This window comes from Ailuropoda melanoleuca, chromosome 2, assembly GCF_002007445.2.
Source record: "Ailuropoda melanoleuca isolate Jingjing chromosome 2, ASM200744v2, whole genome shotgun sequence".
In the NCBI taxonomy this organism is placed as follows: domain Eukaryota; kingdom Metazoa; phylum Chordata; class Mammalia; order Carnivora; family Ursidae; genus Ailuropoda; species Ailuropoda melanoleuca.
In genome coordinates this window covers 94715751-94737324 of record NC_048219.1, presented here as the reverse complement: position 1 = coordinate 94737324, position 21574 = coordinate 94715751, and the positions used below count along the sequence as shown (strand labels likewise).

Sequence of the window (21574 nt, the reverse complement as noted above, 5' to 3'; positions counted from 1 at the left end):
TGGGAAAATTGGACAGCTACAGGCAAAAGAATGAAACTTGACTACTCTCTCACACCATACACAAAGATAAACTCCAAATCAGTGAAAGACCTCGATGTGAGACAGGAATCCATCAAAATCCTAGAGAAGAACATAGGCTGCAACCTCTTTGACATCGGCCACAGCAACTTTTTTTCATGATACATCTCCAAAGGCAAGAGAAGCAAAAGAAAAAATGAACTTGTGGGACTTCATCAAGATAAAAAGCTTCTGCACAGCCAAGGAAGCAGTCAAAACAACTTAGAGGCAGCCCACGGAATGGGAGAACATATTTGCAAATGACACTACAGATAAAAGACTGGTATCCAAGATCTACAAAGAACTTCTTAAACTCAATACACGTGAAACAAATAATCAAATCAATAAATGGGCAGAAGTTTTGAACAGACACTTTTCCAATGAAGACATACAAATGGCTAACAGACATATGAAAAAATGTTCAACATCATTAGCCATCAGGTAAATTCAAATCAAAACCACCTTGAGATACCACCTATCACCAGTTAGAATGGCAAAAATTGACAAGGCAGGAAACAACAAATGTTGGAGAGAATGTGGAGAAAGGGGATCCCTCTTACACTGTTGTTGGGAATGCAAGTTGGTACAGCCACTTGAAACAGTGTGGAGGTCCCTTAAAAAGTTAAAAATTGAGCTACCCTATGATCCAGCCATTGCACTACTGGTTATTTACCCCAAAGATACAGATGTAGTAAAGAGAAGGACCATATGCACCCCAATGTTCATAGTAGCATTGTCCACAATAGCTAAATTGTGGAAGGAGCCGAGATGCCTTTCAACAGATGGCTGGAGTAAGATGTGTTCCCTATATACAATGGAATATTACTCAGCCATAAGAAAGAATGATTACCCAACATTTGCAGCAACATGGATGGGACTGGAGGAGATTATGCTAAGTGAAATAAGTCAAGCAGCGAAAAACAATTATCATATTGTTTCACTCATTTATGGAACATAAAAAATAGCAGGAAGATCGGCAGGACAAGGAAGGGAAGAATGAATGCAGGGTAAATAGAATGGGGAATGAACCATGAGAGACTGTGGACTCTGGGAAACAAACTGAGGGCTTCAGAGGGGAGGAGGGGGATTGGGATAGGCTCGTGATGGGTATTAAGGAGGGCACGTATTGCATGGTGCACTGGGTGCTATACACAGATAATGAATCACGGAACATTGCATCAAAAACTGGGGCTGTACTGTATGGTGACTAGTATAACAAAATAAAATCTATAAAAAAATAAATATTTCTGGTTTATATTTTTATAGATTTGTAATAATTTTTACATCAAATATTAAAAACTGTCCTTTTTTCAAATGCAAACCAAAACCACAATGAGATATCACTTCTGACTTGTTAGAATGGCTAGTACGAAAATGGCAAGAAATAACCAGTGTTGGCAAGGATGTGGAGAAAAGGGAATCTGTGTTTACTGTTGGGAATGTAAACTGATGCAGCCAGTATGGAAAACAATATGGAGGTTTCTCAAAAAAGTGAAATAGAAATAACATATGATGTAAGGGCGCCTGGGTGGTGCAGTCGTCAGGTGTCTGCCTTTGGCTCAGGACATGATCCCAGCATTCTGGGATTGAGCCCCACATCAGGGTTCTCTGCTGGGAGCCTGCTTCTTCCTCTCCCACTCCCCTTGCTTGTGTTCCCTCTCTCGCTGGCTGTCCCTCTCTCTCTCAAATAAATAAACAAAACCTTTAAAAAAAAAAAGAAATACCATATGATCTAGCAATTCAGCTTCAGGGCATTTACACAAAGAAACTGAAAACAGCAATTCAAAAAGTTTTATGCACCCTATCTTAATTATAGCATTATTTACAGCAGCCGAGATATGGAAACAACCTGTGTTCACTTATAGATTAATATGGTACATAAATATATGATATATACAATATGATATAGACAGAAATTTTTATTTTTTATTTATTTATGTTTTTTTACAGAGAGAGAGCAAGCACAAGTGGGGGAAGCAGCAGAGATAGTGGGAGAAGAAAGCAGGACTTGATTCCAGGACCCTAGGATCATGACCTGAGGCAAAGGCAGATGCTTAACCGACTGAGCCCCCAGGCATCCCAAGAAGAATGAAATCTTGACGTTTGCACCAGCATGGATGGACCTGGAAGGTGTTATGCTAAGTAAACTAAGTCAGAGAAGGATAAATATTATAGCATTTCACTTATATGTGGAATCTGAAAACAAAAATGAATGAACAAACAAGCAAAGAAACAAACAAAACAGAAATGGACTCATAAATACAGCGAATAAACTGATGGTTACCAGCGGGGAAGTGGCTGTGGGGATGAGGAAAATGGTAGTGGGTATTAAGATGTACAAACTTCCAGTTATAAAGTAAGTTAAGTCACAGAGATGGAAAATAGTGCATAGGGAATATAGTCAATAATATCGTAATAACATTCTATGGTGACAAATGGTGACTACACTTATGATGAGCACTGAGTAATATATAGATTTGTTAAATCACGTTAACACACTTGAAACTAATATAACATTGTATGTCAACTATACTTCAATAATAATAGTAATAATTATAATTATTATTATTATGAGTGTAAATCACATAAGTATTCTAGAAGATACACCAAAACGTTTAGCTAAGCAAAAATAATAATTGTAATCCACTTGAATAAGTAATTATTACAAAAAGGTGAAAATACATTTGTATATTCACTCATAGAAAATAAAAATATTAGGTTTGATTATGGCTAAAAAAGTGCCCTTTTTTGATACATATATTATCAATATGCATATGTTTTATGGTTTATCTTTTCAGTTTCTTCATGGTGTCTTTGATGAACAAAAGTTTAAATTTAATACGGTGCTGTTTATAAATCTTATATTTGATGATTAGTGTTATCTGTGTCCAGGTGAAGAAATTATTTCACTAACCCCATTGTCATGTACATGATTTGTTGTTGTTGTTGTTGTTGTCTTAATTTATTGAAATTTTATTTTTTAACCAGTCATATTTACTTGTATTATCAATCTGGGAATGATTTTGTGTGGAGAATGAGGCTAGAATTAAGATTCTTCTTTTTTTTTTCTTTTCCTTTTTTTTTTTTTTTTTAATAGCCAGTTGACCTGTGACAAGTGTTTGGAAAAATATTCTTTTCCCTTGACATTGAAATGGTGACTTAATCATACAGCAAATGATTATACATATACAAGATCAATTTCTTGATTTCTAATTTATATTTTCTTCTATTGCTCTATTTGCCTATTTTTTTTTACCAATAGGATAATTTTATTAGTGTAATTTCATAATAAGTCTTAAAATCTAGTAGCCTAAGACTTCCAATTCTATTTTCCTATGAAACTGCATTGGCTAATATTTAGTATATGCATTTCCATATGAACTGTAGAATCATTTGTCAATTGTTGAAAAAAATCTGGGATTTCTATAAAGAATTCTGATGGAGCTACAGATAAATTTGGGGGAATTTGCTATCTTAACAATGTTTAGAATTACAGTCTAGAAACATGACATTCTTTTCTATTAAGTTATTTGAAAATTAGTTAAGGAGGACATGTGTGGTGTTGAGCACTGGGTGTTATACGCAGCTAATGAATCATTGAACACTACATCAAAAACTAATATGCTGGCTAATTGAACATAATAATAAAAAATAAAGATAAATAAAAATTAAAAAAAGAAAATTAGAAAAGAAAATTAGTTTCAGCAATATTTTATAGTTTCTACGTGAAATTCTTAAAACCTTTTTTATTTTCTTGATGACATTTGTGTGAGATATTTTTAAATTTCACTTTTAATTTCATTGCTGATATACAGAGATGTAGTCGAGTTTTATAATGAACTCATTTGTATATTAACTCTTTGCTAAACTCATTTATTACATCTAATAACTTATTTGAATTTTTTCAGAGGGCCAGCTGTTTCTATGTACATAATTATATCATCTACAATAATGACAATTTCCTTTTTTATCATTCTACACTTTGTAATTTTTCTTTTGCTTTTTCTCATTATATTGCACTGACCAAAATGTCTCACAAAGTGTCAAATACAAGTATTTACAGAAATAGTCTCATCTTGCCTCTATCTAAATGATATTCAATACTTCATTATACCCGTGATTTTTGCTTTTCATTATTTTCTTTATATTTTATTAAACTTCAGAAGCCCTCATCTACTCCTAAGTTGATAAAATATTATTATAAATGTGGTAATGAATTTTATGCATCTATTGAAATATTCATGGGGCACCTGGGTGGCTCAGTAGGTTAAGTGTCTGACTCCCGATTTCAGCTCAGGTCATGATCTCAGGTTAGTGAGATTGAGCCTGCATCAGACTCTACTCAGTGAGGAGTCTGCTTGCCCCTCTCTTTTTCCCTCTGCTCCTCCCCTTACGCTCTCTCTCTCCCTCTAAAATAAACAAATAACTAAAATATTTTAATAAAGAACTATTCATAAGATTTATTTCTTTTCTCCTCCACATTTTGCATTCAACTGATTAATATTTAAATGTTAAACCACCTTGCATTCTTGATAAAAGCTTCCTTTAGGTAATATTATCTCTTTTTAATATATCAAAATAGCTCACATTTGTAATTATTTTTGCACTTATTTTCATTGGCAATATGTTTTTTTTTTCCTTTCTTATAAGGTCTTTGTAAGGTTTTGGTATCAAGAATGTGTTAGTCTCGTAAAATGAATTTAAACAGTATGTCTATACAAGAGTTTTTGATAGACTGAAATTATTTTCTACTAAAATTTTGAAGAAAATTTACCACTGTACTTATCTATTTTGGAATGAGGAATATTTGAACTCTGGCATCAAATTATTTAAAAATTTTAAAATGTTGTAAATTTTTATATTTCTTTTTGTGCGTTTTTCTTTATTTGTGATTGGGAATTTTTCCATTTCATAAAAATAAACTTCAAATACATTAGCACATTGGTGTAGTGATGTACTTTCTTTCTTTCTACTATTGGTAATTTGGTGTTCCTTTATTTTTTTCCATGATAAGTCTTGCTAAGGATTCATGTTTCAATTTTTTGTCAAAGGACCAATGTTGACTTTATCCATTTTCTTTATTGTTTATCTATTATGTATTTTATTGATTTCTTGTATTACCTTTATTTTTTTTTCCTTTGGATTTAACTTGTCCTTTTCTTGTCTCTTGATATAGAGATTTAGGTTGTTGTTTTTTTTTATTTGTTTATTTGTTTTTGAAGTTTTTTTTTTTTTTATTTGAGAGAGAGAGCATGAATGGGGAGGAGAGGGATGGGGAATGACAAAGGGGCTGAGTAGCAGACTCCCCACTGAGCAGGAAGCCCAATGCAGGTCTAGATCCTAGGACTCTGAAATGATTATCTGAGCCAAAGGCAGGCCCTTAACCTAGTGAGCCACTCACATGCCCCATATTGTTTGTTGTTTTTAATTTTTCTTATTTTCTAATATAGGCATTGGGAGATGTATATTTTCCTTTAAATATTGCTTTAAGTCCATATTAAATACTTTATGTTACTTGTAATTTGATTATTATTTTCTAATCATACTTGTGATTTAACTAAGAGATTTAGATGTGTACTGGTAAATTCAGATATGCTGAGGATTTACTAGTGTTAGTTTTTTGCATACATTTTTTTCTTTGTGGTAATATACACATTTAACCATTTTAACAATTAATAAGTACAATTCAATAGCATTAAGTATTTCAGAAATACTGTGCAAATACTAGTAGTATCCAGTTCCAGAACATTGTTTCCAGAAGGAACTCATGTTCTCACCACTCCCAGCCAGTGGAAAACACTAGTCTTTCTAGATCCATCAATTTTCCTGTTCCATAGATTTCATATAATGGAATCATACAATTTGTGGCCTTTTTGTGTCTTGCTTCTTTTACTTAGCATAACATTTTCAAGGATAATCCATATTTTAGCATGTATCAGTATTTCATTTCTGTGACAGAATAATATTGCATGATATGGATAAATCACATTTTGTTTATAAACATAGCAGTTGATGGGTATTAGTGTTGTTTTGGGTTTTGTGAATTTTGGCTTTGTGAGTAGTGTTTCTATGAACATTCATATACATAAAAGTTTTTGTTTGAGCACCTGTTTTCAATTCTTTCCAGTATATACATAAGAGTTAACTTCCATTTATTAATAATTATTTTCTTAAATTATTGAGGAACTGTTGCCACAGGCTATACCATTTTATATTCTCATTAGCAATGAGCAAGAGTTCTAATTTCTCCATATCCTCAACAGTATGTTATCTACCCCCCTTTTTTAATATAGCCATCCTAGTGAGTCTGCAATGGTACCTTACTGTAGTTTTTATTTGTGTTTCCATAGTGACTAATGACATTGACCATCCATTCATGTGATTGTTGACTGGCATTTGTATGTCTTCTTTGGAAAAATGTCTTTTCAAGAACTTTGGGTATTTCTGAATTGGATTGTTTGACTTGTTTTTATTGAATTGTAAGAGTTACTCATACATTTTGGATACCACATGCTTATCAGATATATGATTTGCAAATATTTCCTCCCACTTTGTAGAAATTTTTTCTTTCTCTTGATAGTGTCCTTTAATGAGCAAAAGTTTAACCTTAATCATTAAGTCCAATCTATGTATTTTGTTGCTGTTATTGCTCATGCTTTCATTGTCACATGTAATTACTAGACCCAAAGTCATGAAGATTTAATCCTGTGTTTTGTCATTAAGGGTTTTATATAATTTGTATATTATATTTAGTTTTTTGTTAAATTTTGCATTAGTTTTTGTGGAGTAATGTATTCGTCCAAATTCATTATTTTTCATGAAGGCTCTATTTTTAGGGTTTCAGATATATTCCCTTGATCTATATTTATAGCCTTATGACAGTACAACACTGCTTTAATTACTGTAGCTTTGTACTAAGTTTGGCAATCAGGAAGTGTGGGTTTTCCAACTTTGTCAATCTTCTCCAAGATTGTTTGGGTTATTCTTGTCCTTTTAAAATCCATATGAAATTTAGGAGCAGCTGTTTTCATTGCGCCCTCCCTCGGATAATGCTGTTGAGATTTTAATAGATATATTGAATGTGGAGATAAGTTTGAGGAGTATTGTCATTCCATAAGATCACTTCTCCCAATCCATGAACATGTTGGTATACTCCATTTATTTGAGTCTAACTTCTTTCAGTAATGTCTTGTGTAATTTTTACTGTACAACTCTTGTACCTCTTTGGATAAATTAATTTCCAAATATTTTATTATCTTGATGTTGCTATAAATAAAATTGTTTTCTTAATTAGATTTTTAGATTGTCCATTACTAATATTTAGAAATCCTACTGATTTTGTCCAGTGATCTTGTACTGTGCAACTTTACTGACATTTCTTTAGCTCTCCTGGGATTATTAGTAAGCTTGAAGGACATAGTGGGGGGCCAAAGAGGATTATCTGCAAGCCTTAAAATGTAATGAAATTTGCCCTGTTAGGTTTGAGACTTTCTTGGGACCCATGACACCTGTTTTCCAATTTCTCCCTTTTAGAATAAGAATGTTATCTAATGTGCCTCAGAATTGTGTCTTGGAAGCAGATAACCTATTGTCTAGTTTTAAAGGTTTACAGATGAAGCAAAATGTTGATGCAAAAATAAATTGTACCTGAAGTCTTATCCATATCTGATTTAGATAATATTAAGAAAGTGTTCTGGTATTTAGAGTTGATGTTGGATTGTGTTAACATAAAGCAAAGCTGTGACACTCAGCCCAAAGTTGGAAAAAAACACTGTGATCTGCCTGAACATGAAAGACTGGCTTGTTTCTGAAAGCTACTAGACATTCTTCTTGCCGAGTATAAATTTCCAAAGTCTGATAAAATACATCTGTTAGCTCATCAAAAAACAGGCTTGCAGAAACGATGAACTAGAGGGACTGAAGTCCATTTGCACTACATCTAAAACACTGGAAAAAAAAAGTAATATCTTTAAATAATGCTTGAAATGAGAACTAAAAAGCAGAGAACAAAAAGACATTCAAAATACAAATCAAGGCAAACTTGCATTCAGGAAAAAGTGAAATCTTACATTTCCCACAATCAATTTGCCACAAAGAATAGATCAATCAGGTATCAACTGAAGCTGAAGCATTTACTTTGACAGTAATTGTTACTGAAAACATGATAAGTAATTACACCTTATTTTAAATATCCACTGGCCACTGACATTATATTTTCACTCTATTTTTTAAAATAATTTAATGTTTCTGTATTATAAGATGTTTTCAGTATAACAAACATTCAACCTGAGATGGAATGGTTGTGGGTTGTTGGGAGAGATTTTACATATATGTACAGTGAGAAAATACACCCCAAAGAAAATGTAACAGGAAAATGTGTGGGGGTTCAGTGTTTTTTTTTTTTAAGATGTATTTATTTATTTAAGAGAGAGAGAGAGTGTGGTGGGGAAGAGCAGTGGGAGAGGGAGAGAGAGTCCCAAGTAGAATCTATGCTAAGCACAGAGCCCTTCATGGGGCTCCATCCCATGATCCTGAGATCACCAACTAGAGCCAAACCAACAGTCAATGCTCAAAGAACTGCACCATCCAAGTGCCCCAGCAGTTAAGTGATTTTTAAAGGTAACATTACAAAGAGGTCTTCCATTGTCTGAGGTCACGTTTGAATAGGAAATATCTGTATGAATTAAGAGTGCCAGCCCTGTATATTTTCACATGCATTTGTTTTTAACAAAAATTAAATTTACGAACATGTTCTAACAATTGCTTAACATTATTTTCTTTTTGCATCCAAATCCCATAGAAGAAAATCCTTTAAACAATGTGTGTTTGTAATTTTCAAAACTTAGACATACATTCTTAGAAAAACAATAATTACCAATACCGTAAAGACTTTACAATATATTAAAATTTAAATGATACTAACTGTAGAGAAATTGACTATAATAAAAATTTTGGCAATGAAAATTACCAGATTAAAATTGTTATAGATGTAGTTTATAAAAGTAAAGAATGTATAACCCTTGTATTTATTTATTTTTAAAAAATATTTATTTATTGATTGATTTTAGAGATAGAGATTGAGAGAAAGATTGTACTTGGTGGGGAGTGGCAGAGGGAGAGAGAGAGAATCTCCAACAGACTTCCCACTGATTGAGGAGCCCAATGAAGGATATGATCTAACAACCCTGAGATCATGACCTGAGCCAAAACCAAGAGTCAGGCATTCAACTGACTGAGCTACCCAAGCACCCTAATCCCCATACTAAAAAGAAAGAAAGAAAGAAAGAAAGAAAGAAAAAAAGAAAGAAAGAAAGAAAAGAAAGAAAGCAAGAAAGCAAGAAAACAAGAAAGCAAGAAAGAAAGAAGAAAGAAAGAAAGAAAGAAAGAGAAAGAAAGAAAGAAGAAAGAAAGAAAAGAAAAAAGAAAAAAGAAAAGAAACTTGTAGAAAATAAGATAAGGGGAAGCTATCTACTTTACCTTATGAAATTAATATGACTTTGATGTTGAAACTAGAGAAAATTCACTTGAGCTTCTTTTTTTGCCATAACACTTTATTTTTTAATTTTTTAAAAATATTTTATTTATTTATGTGACAGAGAGAGAGACAGCCAGCAAGAGAGAGGGAACACAAGCAGGGGGAGTGGGAGAGGAAGAAGCAGGCTCCTAGTGGAGGACCCTGATATAGGACTCAATCCCAGAGCACCAGTATCATGCCCTGAGCCGAAGGCAGATGCTTAATGACTGTGCTGCCCAGGCACCCCTATTTTTAAATTTTTTAATAGTAATATTTTTATTATATTATGCTAGTCACCATACAGTACATCGCTAGTTTTTGATGTAAAGTTCCATGATTCATTACTTGTGTATAACACCCAGTGCACCATGCAATACGTGCCCTCCTTAATACCCATCACCAGCCTATCCCATTCCTCCCAACCCCCTCCCCTCTGAAGCCCTCAGTTTGTTTCCCAGAGTCCATAGTCTCTCATGCTTCATTCCCCTTTCTGTTTACTCCCTCTTTCTTCTTCCCTTTCTTCTCCTACCTATCTTCCTACTTCTCATGTTCCATAAATGAGCATAATCTCCTCCATTCCCGTTCATGTTGCTGCAAATGTTGGGTAATCATTCTTTCTGATAGCTGAGTAATATTCCATTGTATATATGGACCACAGCTTCTTAATCCAGTCATCTGTTGAAGGGCATCTCGGTTCCTTCCATGATTTAGCTATTGTGGACAATGCTGCTATGAACATTGGGGTGCATATGGCCCTTCTCTTCACTATGTCTGTATCTTTGGGGTAAATACCCAGTAGTGCAATGGCTGGGTCTTAGTGTAGCTCACTTTTTAACTTTTTAAGGGACCTCCACACTGTTTTCCAAAGTGGCTGTACCAACTTGCATTCCCACCAACAATGTAGGAGGGATCCCCTTTCTCCACATCCTCTCCAGCATTTGTTGTTTCTTATCTTGTCAATTTTTGCCATTCTAAATGCTACAAGGTGGTATCTCAGTGTGGTTTTGATTTGAATTTCCCTGATGGCTAATGATTTTGAACATATTTTCATGTGTTTGTTAGCCATTTGTATGTCTTGAGCTTCTGTCATGATGAAATATTACCAGATTTGCTATAGTGTACCATAAACAAACAAATAAAAAATTGGAACACCCATTTTCATACATTAGATGATAAGCAGTGCAGGACTAATCCTTGAGTGAAGAAAATACTCAGGTTGGCAACATATTAATTCAAGCTGTCCACCTGGGGGCAATTTCTGGACAATGTTTAAGAGAAATTGAGCCTAAGAGAGATATGGAAGCCTGGGTGACAGGATTGGTTAAGCATTGGACTCTTGGTTTTGGCTCAGGTCTTGATCTCAGGATCCTGAGATCCAGCCCTGAATCAGGCTCTGTGCTCAGCCTGGAGTCTACTTGAGATTGTCTTTCCCTTTCCCCCTCCTGCTCATGGTCTCTCTTTCTCTCCCAGATAAATAAAAATTTAAAAAAAGAATAAGAACATGAAATCTTGGTGAGATTAATGGGCAGACATCAGTTTGGAGCTATAGGCATAAAAGAAATTTGAGGGTCAGAGCACTAAGTAGGAGGGAGATGCACATAGGAACAGTCCTGGAGGTCTGAGTGTATGGTTCCTCACAGTTCCTTGGTCAAGGACTCAGTGAAAATTTTACTGTACAAGATTCTATTAACATAGGAAAACTGTAGCTTCTAAGGATTTGAGAGCAAAATGGAGATCACCAACATCTGCTTGCTCGTAGATGGGATTTAAGCCAAGCCAAGGTAGATACACATTCAAATGCATTTCCAGCATCAGTTGAACATCAAGAAAGATAAAGCAAGGACGCCTTAGTGGTTCAGTAGGTTAAGAATTCAACTCTTGATTTCAACGCAGGTCATGATTTCAGAGTCATGAGATCAGACTTTCCCATCAGGCTCTGCACTTAGTGGTGAGTCTGCTAGAGATTCTCTCTCCCTCTCCAGTCCCTCTGCCCATCCTCTCATTCACATACTTTCTCTGTCTTGTTCTGTCCCTAAAAATAAATAAACAAACAAACAAACAAATAAATCTTAAAAAAAAGAAACGTAAAAAGGCATAACCTACAGGAGGTATTATGCTCTAGGAATAAAGGAAAAGCTGAAATTGTCCAGACCTAACAAAGAAAATAACAAAACCTTTGTGGTCAAAATAATCTACCAATTATTTATTTCCTATCAGACAAAATACAACAAAATGTGTGTATATATTTTATATATATATATGTATATATATATACTGAATACTCGATTTTTGTACCACACTGAGAAATTTGTGTAACTATAATTAAAACACATGACTAAAATAGAGCAAGGTTTGGAAAAATAATAAAGGAAATTGTGCTGTTGTCACATTCTTATATTTAAAGACAGAAGCAGTTGTTGGTAGAATTATAAAATGGCTCCCAATGATCCCCATCTCCTAGTACTCATTCACTTGCATAATCTCACTCCCTGAATGTGAACTGGACCTAGTGACCCATTTCTAATGAATAAGATATTGCAAAATCTAATCATTTCCAAGATTATGTCATAAATGATAGTAACTTCATCTCTCTCTCTCCTTCTCTATCTCTCTTTCTCTGTTTCTCTGTTTTTCCATCTCTTTCTCTACTGTGTCTTCTTGACTTGCCCCCTTGAAAGAACAAACTGTCACATTTGAGACGTTTACATGGCAAAAGCTAAAGGAATTAGAATGAGATCTTTGGCCAGTGATGAATGAGGAAGGAGGCTCAAGACGCTGCAAAGATCTGAAACCAACCCACAACCATATGAGCAAGTTTGCAAGTGGATCCTTCCCCCATTTGGCCTTGATGATACAAGCAGGAAGGATCCCAGGACACAGAGGGGGTTCCTGCAGGACCAGCTAAGAGGGTCTTTGGCTTCACACAGGATAGAAATCAAACAGGATGAAGAATGTGAAAGCAGAGGTTATTAAATAACATAAGTGACAGGTAGAGAATAGCAGGAGTGTCTGGAAAACTCAGAACGGAAAGGAAAATGACTCTCGTCATTGCTTGGGTTTACAGGTTTATATTGGAAAGGAGTCTAGAGTGCACATTCCTTTAGGAATCTAGGGTAGAATTCAATAAAAGGCAGGTGACAGGTGAATAGTAGGTGTTATTCCATAAATCACTGAAGGTAGTGATGCCAGTGTCATTAGAGGTTTGCTCAAAGCTAACATCCAGGAATGTGTCTGGGAGCTGACTCTTCTTAGATGTTATGTGGTGTTTAGGTCCTAGGACAAAACTCAGAGAATGATTCACTTTCTTGCTTCCCCCTTGAAGAGAATATAGCTTCTTTGGCTTATTCGGAGGCAAAATATAGAATATGAGTAAACGGGACCTAGTGGAAAAAGGACAGGCAGGGAGCCTTTCTAAAAATGGACCCCCTTCAGCTTCCCTACCTCACAGAGATGACTCTGGCACCCAATGACATCTTCATAAAGCTTCATGGGAGACTGTGAAGCAATGGAACGATCCAAGATATGCCCAGTTCCCTTACCCACAAAAACTGTAAAATAATAAAAATATATTATTTTAAAATGCTAAGTTTTGGAGAAATATGTTATGCCAAAGTAAATAACTAATACAGGTATACAGTATTCATTTAAAATAGACTGGAATTAAGGTTGCCCCTTATAATTAAGACTGTTTCTTGTAAACATTTGAACGAGCACTTTAAAATAATACCTATACAAACAAGTATGAAAAATAAAATGAAATATTAAATAGAAAGGAATACTAAAACTATTCAAGTAACCAAAGGATGGAAGGAGCAAAAAGAAAACAGGGATGAATTGGTAACAGCCTTGTCAAGAGGCGTGGCGCCTTGGCTTTTCTGCTCTGCTGCAGCCCCACCAGGTGCTGAGACTTGTGGCAGCCAGGAGCTTAGCCTCTGCCCTGGGGCCTCTCCAGGCTGGAGACCCACGTCTGCAATGCCATCCCTGCCCTAGAAACACTTCCAGCCCAGCACCTGGACTGGGGAGTTGCTGCCCTTTGGCATGAATAGTAATCAATTTTGGATCATTTATCAGACTGGAGTTAGAAGTGAGAATTCAGAAAGGTAAGGTCACCATTACTGCTTTGAGCACCCAAGAAAGGGATAAGGGATATATGAGGAGTGAAAAAGAAGAGCTTGGTAAAAGTAATAACAATAGTAATAATAATAATGATGATGATGAAAAATGTCCAGCATGAAGCCCCCTTCTTCTACCGAATGGAAAGGCCACTCTGATGTGAAGTCCAAGGATTTCTCTAAAGATAAACAGAGCACCAAGGAGTCTAGCAAGAATGGTCGCAGCAAGGATAAAAGAAAGAGGCACAGCTCTTCCTGTGGCAGCTGTACCAGGTCTCCTCCAGCTCTGCCTGCAGCTCTGGCTCCAGCAGTGGCTTTAGCTCTTCTTCCCTGGGTGCTGGGCAAGTCCAACACATCCAGTAACTCTTCCAGTTCTCCCAGTATTTCTCTTGATGTAAAGGTGACACAGAAGCATTTTACATCACCAAAAGGAAGGAAAAGGTGGAACCTCTCCTCTAACCACACCAAAGTGCCCGCTGGGAGACTCACCAGGAGTGTGATGAAGGATCACATCACGGGGGTATTCTCTACGTATAGGAAAATGATTGGCATTGGTGTAGAAAACGATGCACCCCCATCTATGCAACAGCTATAAATACAGGGAGTTTGAGAATCCAGATGAAGCCAAGGAGGCACAGAAGCTCCTGGATACAAGACAAGTCCATGGCCAGGAGATTACTGCCACCACTGTGTCTAGTTCCCTGGCCTAGTCCACCCCCAAGGCAATTCAGCCTTCCCAGGAGAATGCTGCCACCACCTCCCCTGTGGGGCCAGTTCCCCCATGGAAAAGGATCAGGTTGTGACCCTGCCATGCAGATCTCATATGCACCCGAGAACTTGTCCCCACACCAGCACCATAGCCACAGGAGTAGCTCAACCTCTCCCTTTACGCAGGGCCACTGAGGCTTTGCCCCTTGTAACTTATATCCCATCCAGCTCAGTTTTGTTCCTTTCCTAAGGATCCACTCATGGCTGAGCTCCTGCTTCAGAAGTGGGGTTATTTGAAGTTCTGCCTAGAAAGATGCCCTCCAGTTTTGTTCCCAGTTTCTGAGACTCAGTGTAGTGGCAAAGCCAGCTGGACCAGCAGGACTCCAGGTGGCAGTGCAGCCCTAGGCTAGAAGCATATTTTCCATAGATGACCTGGGGCCAGTGTGGAGGGCTGCAGGACTTTCAGGAAAAGGTGCACTTTTCACAGCTGCTATTCCTATTAGCCTCAGCCCTGTTCCCCTGCTTGCTTCATCCTCTGATCTCTAGGGTCAAGCACCCCATGTTAGTTGCCATAAGTGGTTCTGTTTTTACACGTACCCATGCACACTGCAACCACACCCCCCCGCAACTACACATCTCCCTTTCTCTCTCTAAAATCTGTGAGCAAGCTGAAAGCCAGGTTTGGGGGGTCATCTCAACCCTCCTGTCTCCACTTTTATTCATGATTGTTTGGCTTTTATTGTGCAGTCAGCACTATACATTTTCTGTCTTGAGTTTCTGGACCTGGCAACATGTTAGATACTGTTGTGTTTGTACTTTGTTGTGTAGAGTGGAAAGATTGCGTTGAAGAAACCCAGGATTACCATGCAAAAAAAGAAAGAAAAAACCTGAAAATGAAAACAAGACATGGGAATAACATCTAAAAGAAGAACAGCAAAACAGATGGAAAAATGAGAAAATAGAATGATGGCAGACTTAATATCAGTAATTGCATGAAATCTTAAAAATAACCACTTTAATTAAAAGATAAATATTGTAAGATTAAAACCATAGACCAAATATATCTCTGTCTTTAAATAGGTTGCAAATGAAATACTGGAAAATGATATAAAATGCAGGCACTAAGCTTAAAGCAGTTAATTCAGACAAAATATATTCTAAGACAAGGAGTATTGCCAAAGATAAATTGGAACACTGCATTATGAAAGTGGGTCTATTTCACAATAAAACATGACAATCTTAAATATGTCTGTATTTAATAGCAGAGCTTCAAACTACCTGAAGTTAAAAAAAAAAAAAACACAGCAACAAAAACTTATATAGCAATGGAAGAATTAAACAAACCCACAATTATAAATAGAAATTTTAGTATTTCACATCTCCCAACACTTGATAGGCAGATCACAAGAATAAATAAAGAGAGAAGATGTGTACAATACTATCCTCCAAATTTACCTAATTGATATTTACAGAACATTACACTCAGCAACTGCTGAATTACATTACATCCAAGGGCACTTGGAATCTTCCCAAAATAGATAACATTGCTGGGCTCTAACATATTTAATAAATTTTGAATTGAAGAAATAATACAGAATATGTTATTTTTTAAAATATTTTATTTATTTATTTGAGAGAGAGAGTGTGCACGCTCATGAGAAGAGAGAAGAGCAGAGGGAGAGGGAGAAGTGGAGCCTGACACCGGGCTTGATCCCAGGACCCTGAGATCATGACTTGGATGCTTACCTCACTGACCCACCCAGGCACCCCAATACAGAATATGTTCTTTTTTTTTTAAGATTCTATTTATTTATTTGAAAGAAAGAGAGACAGCCAGCAAGAGAGGGAACACAAGCAGGGGGAGTGGGAGAGGAAGAAGCAGGCTCCCAGCAGAGGAGCCTGATGTGGGGCTTGATCCCAGAATGCCAGGATCACACCCTGAGCTGAAGGCAGACACTTAACAACTGAGCCACCCAGGCACCCCCAGAATATGGTCTTGACCAGAATGGAATAAAATTGGCAGTTTATAGTAATAGCATATACAGAAATGTCTGAACTATCCAAATATCCAAATATATTTATCAGTCAACATGTATAAATATTTGAGTGTTCAATGAAAAAATCACAAGGAAAACTAGAAAATATTTTGAACTGAATGATAATGAAACTAGAACCTTATACAATTATTAGAAAGAAGCAAAAACAGAACTCGTGTCAATTAGCCTGATACAAATTTTCATCTTAAATGTGAGATGAATTTCTTCCTCTTCCACTCCCTCTTCCATCTCTTCTCTAGATTCCTTTCCCTTTGCTTCCTGAACTTGTTTCCTCTGAAAACCATCAGATAGGGCCAAGCGATATTGGTATCCTCACTTGAGGGAAAAGACGAGAGTAGAGGTAATGGCCCAAGGCAGGGTGTCAGACCTTGAGCCTGTAAGGAGTGAGTTCAGCGGTGAGGTTTTACAGTCTGCCCTGGTAATCCATGCTACAGTGGGATATGTGTTGATTTCTGGGTTGGTTATAGAGATCACTGGGAAAGAGGCATCTCTTGTATGGGTCAGAACCCAAGTGAAATGGAGGAGGAGAGGACAGTGACAGTGAGGAGGGGACTGTTTCCATACAAAGAAACTACAAATAAGTAAATATGTTAAGATTAATGGGATCCAGACTTCTCAATATTGAGCAATGAAGTTAAAGATACAGAAAGTAAAAGAGAATGAGAGAGAGGGAGAGAGAAAAACCTAGAATGACTCCTAGCATCTGGATTGGAATTAAAGATACCTTTATGAACTCATGGTTTTCAACACACACAGATAAAGAAACAATCAGATGTAAATGTGTTCACCATGTAAAAATGTGTAGGTATATACATGTATAGTATTAAATCCCTAATCCCCTAACTGTCCCCTGAGGTGCCTGGGAAGTAGCAAGAGATCAATAGCAGCAGATATATTAAATACTTAGATCTGGGTTCTAAATACAGTTTGCCAATAAAAGGAACAAAGAACCCAGTTTTTTAAAAAATGGCAAAATACCAAAAAAAGATAAAATATTTGAACATACATCTCACAAAAGATGATATTCAGATGGCAAACAAGCACATGAAAAATGCTAGACATCCTTGGTATTATGGAGATATAAGTTAAAACCACAAATGAGATACCACAGCACATCTGTTAGAGTGGCTAACCCTCATATTAGTAAGGATTTGGAAGAACTGAAACTCTCGTCAAATGCTTGTGAAAATGCCAAATATCACAAGCATTTTTGAAAAGAACTTAAATGTTTCTTAAAATATTTGATATGTATCTTCAGTTGGGTCCTTCTATTCCACTCTTAAATATTTACCCAGGAAAAATTAGAGCATATATTCATGCAAAGACTTCTGTGTGAATAATCATAGCAACTTTATCTTCTGTGGCCAAAAACCAGAAGCAAACCAAATGTCCATTCATAGCATACTGGTTAAACAAACTATGATATTCTTTTACAATAGAATACTACTGAGCAATCTAAAGGACTGATCTACTAATACACACAATAACATAGATGAATCTCAAAATAATTAGGCTGAGACAAAGAAGGCAGATTTTTTTTAAAAGCACACTGTATGATTCCATTCATACAAAACTCTAAGAAATATGAACTAATAGATAGTTGCCAAAAAAGCAGACCTGTGGTTACCTATGGAGGAGGTGTGAGGGCAGGGGGGGCAAGGGCAAGAGAATGGAAAGGTAAAGGAAGAAACTTTTAGGGGTGATATATTTTGGCCATTGTTGTTCATGAGTGTATCAGTGTATCAAAATTTATCAAATGATACATTTCAAATATGCACAATTTATTGTATGCCAATTATTTCCCAATAAAGCTGTTACAGGTGTGTGTCCTTTTACTCTGCTTCACTTTATTGAGCTTTGAAGATACTGTGTTTTCTGTCCAGATTGAAGGTTTGTTCAACACTGTGTGGAGCAAGATGATCTGTGTCATTTTACCAACAGCATTTGCTCACTTTATGTCTCTGGGTCACATTTCGGTAATTATCCCAATATTGCTAACTTTTCAAGTATTATTACATTTGCTATGGTGATCTGGGATCAGTAATCTGTGCTTTTGCTACTGTAATTGTTTGAGGTGACACAAACCACGTCCATATAAACCAGTAAACTTAATAAATGTTGTGTGTGAATGTACTGTTCTACTGACCAGCTGTTCTTCCATCTCTCTCCTTCTCTTCAAGCCTCCCTATACCCTGAGACACAACAATATTAAAATCAGGCCAATTAGTAGCCCAACAATGGTCTTTAATTGTTCAAGTGAAGGGAAGAGTTGCATGTCTCTCACTTTAAATCAAAAGCTAGAAATGAGGGGCGCCTGCAGTCATTAAGCGTCTGCCTTCGGCAGGCGTGATCCCAGCGTTCTGGGATCGAGCGCCACATCAGGCTCCTCCGCTAGGAGCCTGCTTCTTCCTCTCCCACCCCCCTGCTTGTGTTCCCTCTCTCGCTGGCTGTCTCTTTCTGTCAAATAAATAAATAAAATCTTTTTTTTAAAAAAAGCTAGAAATGACTAAGCTTAGCGAGGAAGGCAAGATAAAAGCTAAAACAAGTCAAAAAGTTGGTCTCAGCCAGTTAGCCAAGTTGTAAATGCAAAGTAAGGGTTCTCGAAGGAAAAGAAAAGTGCTACTTCAGCAAACGCATGAATGATAAGAAAGTGAAACAGCCTTATTGCTGATATGGAGAAAGTTTAAGTGGTCTGGATAGAAGATCAAACCAGCCACAGCATTCCCTGAAACTCAAGACTAATCCAGTCTAAAGCCCTTACTGTCTTCAATTCTGTGAAGTCTGAGACAGGTGAGGAAACTGCAAAAGAAAAGTATGAAGCTGTCAAAGACTGCTTCATGAGGTTTAAGGAAAGAATTCATCTTTGTAACATGAAAGTGCAAGATGAAGTGGCAAGTGCTGATGTAGAAGTTACAGCAAGCTCCCAGAAGATCCATCTGAGGTCACTAATACATGTGGTTTCACCAAACAACATATTTTCAGTGTAGGCAAAACAACCTTCTATTGGAAGAAGTGGCCATCTAGGACTTCCATAGCTAGAGAGGAGAAGTCAATGCCTAGCTTCAAAGCTTCAAAGGACAGATTGACTCTCTTATTAGGGGCTAATTAATGCAGTTGGTGACTTTTACATTGAAGCCAATGCTCAGTGACCATTCTGAAAATCCTGGGGCCCTTAAGAATTCTGCTAAATTGGGATGCCTGGACAGCTCAGTTGGTTAAGCATTTGCCTTTGGCTCAAGTCATGATCCCAGGGTCCTGGGATTGAGTCCCACATTGGGCCCCTTGCTCTGCAAGGAGCCTGCTTCTCCCTCCGCCTGCCTCTTCCCCTGCTGGTGCTCTCTCTCTCTCTCTAACAAATAAATAAATAAAATCTTAAAAAAAGAAAGAATTATGCTAAATCTACTCTGCCCATTGTCTATAAATGGAACAACAAAGCCTGGATGATAGCACATCTGTTTACAACATGGTTTATTAAATATTTTCAAACCACTATTGAGAACTACTGTTCATGAAGAAAAGATTCCTTGAAGATATTACTGCTCATTGATGATGCATCTGGTCATCCAAGAGGTCTGATGGAGATGTATGAGATTAATGTTGGCATGCCTCCTAACACAGCATCCATTTTGCAGCCCATGGATCAAGGAATAATTTCAACTTTTATGTCTTATTTAAAAAAAATACATTTCCTAAGGTTACAGCTGTCATAGGTAGTAGTAATTTCTGTTGGATCTGGGCAAAGTAAATTGAAAAACTTCTAGAAAGGATTCACTATTCTATATATCATTAAGGACATCTTTGATTCAATGGAAAAGTCAAAGCATCAACATTAAAAGGATTTTGGAAGAAGTTGATTCTAGCCTTCATGGATGACTTTGAGGGATTCAAGACTTCAGTGGAGTAAGTAATTATAGATGTGGTAGAAATAACAAGAGAACCTAGAGTTAAAAGTGGAGCCTGAAGATGTGAGTGAATTGTTGCAATCTCATGATAAAACTTTAATGAATGGGCAGTTGCTTCTTATAGCTGAGCAAAGAAAGTGGTTTCTTGATATGGAAACTACTGCTGATAAAGATACTATGAAAACTATTTAAATCACAGCAAAAGACTTAGAATATTACATAAACTTAGTTGATAAAGTAGTGGCAGGGTTTGAAAGTATTGACTCTAATGTCTTTGAAAGAAGTTGTATGGTGGATAAAATGCAATCGAACAGCATCAGATGTTACAGAGCAATCATTTGTAAAAAGAAGAGTCAATATGTGCAGCAAACTTCATTGTTTTAAGAAATTGACACAGCAACCCCAACATTCAGCAACCACCACCCTGATGAGTTAACGGCCATCACTTTGATTCAAGACTCTCCATCAGCGAAGAGATTATGACTCGCTGAAAGCTCCAGACGATGGTTTGCATTTTTCAGCAATAAAGTTTTTTCAATTAATTATATTTTAATTAAATATAACATACATTAGTTGTCCCTCAACCCAGATATTCCCCTTTGTAAATTTAGTCAAAGTAATAAAAGCACATTTCCACAAAATCATACACACACACACAACACACAATTTTGGTAGTGGCTTGTTTCATAATTGTCAAAAAAAGAAAAAATAGAACAACCCAAATGCCCTTCGAGAATAGAATGGATAACCAAATGAGGTGTATTCATACAATGGAAGCTACTCAGAAATAGAAAAAACAAACAAACAAACAAAAAACCCAGAAGCTACATAGGTAAAAAGATGAATGAACCTCAAAAACACAATGAATGAAAGGAATCAGACACAATAATACCTACTGTAAATTCAATTATGTGAGATTCAAATGAGGTTAATAATGATCTGTATTGACAGATGGCAGAACAGTGGCTGCCCATAGGGAGGGGGAATACAAGAAGTTTTTAGGAGTGATGAAAATGTTCTATATGAGGGTTAGGGTATTGGCCAAATGAGATATCCATTTGTCAAAAATATTTTAATAATATGCTTAACATCTGTGTATGTAACTGTATAAATTTTAACTGAAATTGAAAAAATAGACAATACAGCAGTCTTATTCATATTGTTAATAATCCCTAAAAACTACATACAATTAAAATGTTTATTATAATTAAATAAATAAATACA

The 21574-nt window shown here is 36.3% G+C and overlaps 2 pseudogenes; one reads left to right on the top strand and one right to left on the bottom strand.

The window, feature by feature from the left end:
• LOC105234572 overlaps positions 1-13060 on the bottom strand; it is a 91076-nt pseudogene extending 78016 nt beyond the window's left edge.
• A 741-nt stretch (positions 13061-13801) lies between these two features.
• On the top strand, positions 13802-14586 carry LOC109491058 (annotated as a pseudogene).
• The last annotated feature ends 6988 nt before the right edge of the window (positions 14587-21574 follow it).